This window comes from Brassica napus, unplaced genomic scaffold (assembly GCF_020379485.1).
Source record: "Brassica napus cultivar Da-Ae unplaced genomic scaffold, Da-Ae ScsIHWf_521;HRSCAF=783, whole genome shotgun sequence".
NCBI lineage: Eukaryota > Viridiplantae > Streptophyta > Magnoliopsida > Brassicales > Brassicaceae > Brassica > Brassica napus.
Genome location: NW_026016590.1, coordinates 265,848 through 271,434, shown reverse-complemented (window position 1 = coordinate 271,434; position 5,587 = coordinate 265,848). Strand labels below are relative to the sequence as shown.

Sequence of the window (5,587 nt, the reverse complement as noted above, 5' to 3'; positions counted from 1 at the left end):
GAATCGACAGTGCGAATTTCGGTTCCCACAACGTTCAATCAAGAAATATTTATTCACTACTCATCACTCATCTATCTAGACTCACCTTTAAATCCATGAGATTGGCTAAGGAAGACCAGACTCGAGCTCAAGCTAATCACACTTCACTTCTGGATCACTCTCGGTTCAGAACCATCACAAGGATCCGGCTGATCCGAATACTCTCCTTGGCCATCTGAATTCAAAACATAACAGTTGGAACATAAGGTTCACTAGTCTGGTTCAAGAAGAAACTCAACTCAGTTAACATTTCAGTTCAGTTCTCTCATATCAGTTCGGTTCAAGACATATTGATTCCATGTTCAGCTCGGTTCAAGCTTTAACAATTTAACTCGGTTCATATCAGCTTAGTTCATGCTCAGCTAACTCCGGTTCTAATCAGTTCCCAGCAGCTTAACTCGGTTATACTCAGACGACATCAGTTCAAGACAATTTCAGACCATAGACAGCTCCGCTCAGATCAGATCAGAACATACTCAGCTCAATTCAGTTCTAAACAAGATCAAATCAGTTCAGTTTAATTCCCATAATTCTTATCAGTTCGTCTACTGGTTCTATGAGACTGATTAAATCATAAACCAACAAAGACTGAAGAGAACAAGACATTAGACAACTGATCCTGACGGTTAACCAACATACAGCAATTGGTTCTCATCAAAACATGGCTGAATCAAGAAGCTGAAGCTTACCGGTTTTACTCAACTAATTAAACTTGACTGGTTGTCTCTCTTCAAGCTAACCACGAATTAACCTGATCAACACCACAAGAATCCATGGTTGGAATTATTCAGAATTTATCTCCAGTGTAGGCAAACCAACAAAACTTCTCACAGAAACTGATCCACAACCATCTTACCGATCAAAATCAAAGGCTGAAGAACATGGGTGATTCTAAACTCTTGGACACCAGAACACACTGGATAAAGTCACAGGATGGTGAGAAAGGTTTGTCCATGCTCAATTCTCTTCTCTGAATTGTTTTCTGAATTTTTCAACTAGTTTTTCTCACAAATTTTTCTCTCTTCTTTCTCTCTTTCTCTCTGAATTTTTCTCTGGTTTTTCTTGCAGGTTATGAACGTCCAGAGGAGAGAAGATGGTGTTTTATAACATAAGAATTTGCTTCAGGTGAGGGTTTCACTCAGCACAAAGCAAGGCTGAGAAAAGACATGTGGAGAGCAGCTTCAGCACTTCCAACAGCAAGCTGCTGTCCTTTCCCTCCCTAGAAGAAAGCTGCAAGCAGCTGGTGACAATCATGTGACTGAATTAATGAGCAAGCAGGCAAGCAAGTAGGTGCAGGTCATGTGACCTAATTACTGAGGAAGCAAGTAGGCTAGAAGGTGCAAAGCATGTGACTGTTCAGAAATAATTTTAAGAGTTTTGTCGATATTTTCCGGACTGTTTCGACTAAATATTTTTCATCATTCGAATCTCGTCCTGCTCTGAATAAACTCGCCCATCATGAATAAAAATCGACAATAATAATTAACACTCGACCAGAACTATCAATGAGAGGCCTTTCGACCACAAGACAGTCCCGTCGAGGTATTAATTCACCGGGTCGACTTTATTTTTAAATCTGATCGACCAACTCCAAACTGGTCGAGCGGAGTTTTTCTCGACCAAAAATTAACTGGCTCGTGAGGGTTATTACACTGACCTTAGGCATTCTCTCCCCAGGCGCCATCTCCTTCCCTTTGTCCTTCTCTCTGTCTTTGTGTCTGGTATCCATCTCCTCAGGCCTTGCTTTGCACGATCCGGTTTCTCCTGGAACAGCCAAGCCTCTCGCCGGTTCTCCCCTTGGATCACCGGTTCTCTCTTCTCTTTTTGGGGTTTGTCTCTCACGATTTTGGCTGAGGTTTCCCTTAAGAATTCTGTGTCAAATTCTGGATCCAGGGCTCTGTATTTATAGGGAAAGGGAGTTGGAACTGCCATGGGGCCGAAGAGGTGGGAGTTGTAACCGAAAAGGTGTCTCTCTCTCCCTTGCAACCGTTCGGTAATACCTGCCCCCAACCGGTACTCAACTGGCTCCAACTGCTCCTGTCCCTGTCGGTTCTCTATCCTGAAGCCAAGGCCAAGCCCTTTAACTGACCGTCCATACCGTGGCCGCACCATCTAACCGAACCACCATAACCGTCCTTGTAACCGCCCCAACCATCCCGGACATGAACACTCGGCCCGGCTGAGTCGAGCTGACTGCTAGCTGGTCCCAGCTGAGTGAGCTAGTTCTTCTAGCTCCACGAACTGATGCATACTGACTGAGCTCCCATTGAGCTTCCCTGAGCTGCCCAAGCTCGGCCGCTGTCCCATACAGCTCCCACATCACTCGTCCAGCTCTATTAAACCCATTCTTTCTTCACCCTGGTTAAGTCTCAACACTTTGATGCCCTTAACCCTATGTCTGAGCCATGATACGCTTGTCTACTGGTCTAATGACCTGACTGGTGTGTCTCCCTGCACCATGGGTCGTCCCAACGATCCTATCTCGGACCAGGGACATGACACCCAAGACTTCTGTTTTGGTTGGATCGTACGCATAGCTTCCGGATATCACTAAACAGCCTGCTTTTGCCAACCCAGGGACTGTATTTGTTCGGAAGCAGTGCTGCAATGTAAAGTCTAAAACGACTCTCGACAATGGATATCTCGGCTCTCGCATCGATGAAGAACCTAGCAAAATGCGATACTTGGTGTGAATTGCAGAATCGCATGAACCATCGAGTCTTTGAACGCAAGTTGCGCCCCAAGCCTTCTGGCCGAGGGCACGTCTGCCTAGGTGTCACAAATCGTCGTCCCCCCATCCTCTCGAGGATATGGGACGAAAGCTGATCTCCCGTGTGTTACCGCACGCGGTTGGCCAAAATCCGAGCTAAGGACGCCAGGAGCGTCTTGAAATGCGGTGGTGAATTCAATTCTCGTCATATAGTCAGACATTCCGGTCCAAAAGCTCTTGATGACCCAAAGTCTTCAACATGACCCCAGGTCAGGCGGGATCACCCGATGAGTTTAAGCATATCAATAAGCGGAGGAAAAGAGACTAACAAGGATTCCCTTAGTAACGGCGAGCGAACCGGGAAGAGCCCAGCTTGAAAATCGGACGTCTTTGGCGTTCGAATTGTAGTGTGGAGAAGCGTCCTCAGCGACGGACTGGGCCCAAGTTCCCTTGAAAGGGGCGCCAGAGAGGGTGAGAGCCCCGTCGAGCCCGGACCCTGTCGCACCACATCAGGCGCTGTCTACGAGTCGGGTTGTTTGGGAATGCAGCCCCAATCGGGCGGTAAATTCCGTCCAAGGCTAAATGTGGGTGAGAGACCGATAGCGAACAAGTACCGCAAGGTAAAGATGAATAGGACTTTGAAAAGAGAGTCAAAGAGTGCTTGTAGTTGTCGGGAGGGAAGCGGATGGGGCCGGCGATTCGTCCCGGTCCGATGCGGAACGGAGCAATCCGGTCTGCCGGTCGATTCGGGCCGTGGACCGACGCAGATTAAGGTGGTGACCTAAGCTCGTGCTTTTGTTACTCCCGCAGAGACGTCGCTGCCTTAATCGTGGTCTGCAGCACACGCCTCACGGCGTGCCTTGACATCTGCGTGCTCAGGGCGTCGGCCTGTGGGCTCCCCATTCGACCCGTCTTGAAACACGGACCAAGGAGTCTGATATGTGTGCGAGTCAACGGGTGAGTAAGCCCGTAAAGCACAAGGAAGCTGATTGGCTGGATCCCTCAAGGGTGCACAGCCGACCGACCTTGATCTTCTGAGAAGGGTTCGAGTGTGAGCATGCCTGTCAGGACCCGAGAGATGGTGAACTATGACTGAGCGGGGCGAAGCCAGAGGAAACTCTGGTGGAGGCCCACAGCGATACTGACGTGCAAATTGTTCGTCTGACTTGGGTATAGGGGTGAAAGACTAATCGAACAATCTAGTAGCTGGTTTCTTCTGAAGTTTCCCTCAGGATAGCTGGAGCTCGGAAACAAGTTCTATCGGGTAAAGCCAATGATTAGAGGCATCGGAGACGCAATGTCCACGACCTATTCTCAAACTTTAAATAGGTAGGACGGGGTGGCTGCTTTGTTGAGCCATCCCACGGAATCGAGAGCTCCAAGTGGGCTATTTTTGGTGACCAACTACGAGCTAACCTAGAACCCACAAAGGGTGTTGGTGGATTAAGACAGCAGGACTGTGACACCCCCGATCATAGATAACTGGAACTGACACGGTTGATGTTCCCTGATGGTCGACCCGAGGTTCTCGAAATAAATTCGATCGCCTTAGACCAACAACCAAAGAACACAGAAGCTCCTATCGGATATTACTCTAGGCTTTTCAACCCGATAAAGCAATATTCGATAGTTAGTTCGTCCCGGACAAGGACTAATATCATATGAGAACTCGTGATTTATAAACATCTTTTATACATTATTTATTTACTTTAAACATCTTACAATGTGTTATAGTTTTATCGTATGGCCTATTGCCCAACAACGTTTTAAGTAAATATACATCAAAAGGTACGTTAAAAGGACAACAAAATACTACCGCTGGTTGGCCGTTCCTTCCGTCCAAAAAGTAAAGTGTCTCCCGCCTAAGGGTTACCTGCACACACGAATGAGTCATGAGCAACTAATTTACTCAGTGAATCTAGAATCACAACACAATCAATAATAAACCAAACAGTTATCAAATGTATATACATGATCATGCAAGTACTAGTACCATACTTTAATATCGATCATCATTGTGAATTCTTATTTTAAACATCATTTCCACAACACCCGCCCGTTACCATACTCATATAATACAATATATATACTAGACCCGAGAAACCACTAAGGCTAACCGAGACTAGTGAGTTAGCATCACCATCATTGTCGAATGTCTGATATGAACAATCCGACACTGCATCGTCATGCTGTACACGGTCTCCAGGGAGCTACCCCATCATCGTGTCTTCATGACCTTGTTCCGTTCGCAGGACCAAGTCATGGTAATGCGGGGGCTTTAGGGATAGTGAATATAACAAGACTTCACATGATTTTACTTCCATAATTATTCCAAAATTAATCCATAATTAATCCTTAATTAATCATAATTAACTCTAGATTAATCCTTAATCTCATATTAATCTTTAATTAATCTAAGATTAGTACTTAATTAATCATGATTACTCCTTAATTAAACTCAGATTAATTCTCAATTAAACCAAGATTAATTTTTAATTAAACCAAGATTAATCCATAATCAAAACCATGCTTATTTCATAATTAAGATTAGTACTTAAGAACAAGTACTATGCTTATGATTAACCTCACTTTAACCTTTCGATTAATCCTCAAGTGTAAGTGTTTACACTTAGTAAACACCATACACTTCTTTAAGGATTCAAAGATTTTACTATGAGATACTACAATTTAAAGTCAATCATGTACTCATTCATGATCTATCTCATCTTCTGTCTAGACTCACCTAAAGAACAGTCTTGAAACTGGCTTGGACAAGACTTGAGTTGCTCTTGAACAAGGCTGAAAGGACAGGATGGGACTAGCAAAGCTCCACACCTT

General features: G+C 45.0%; 1 non-coding gene and 1 pseudogene across 1 annotated transcript; both read left to right on the top strand.

Moving 5' to 3' along the window:
* The first annotated feature begins 2,662 nt into the window (after window positions 1-2,662).
* LOC125604333 lies at window positions 2,663-2,818 on the top strand. The gene has a single exon (XR_007336134.1). It is a non-coding gene; the product is annotated as a 5.8S ribosomal RNA (ribosomal RNA).
* Window positions 2,819-3,009: 191 nt separating this feature from the next.
* LOC125604322 overlaps window positions 3,010-5,587 on the top strand; it is a 5,620-nt pseudogene continuing 3,042 nt past the window's right edge.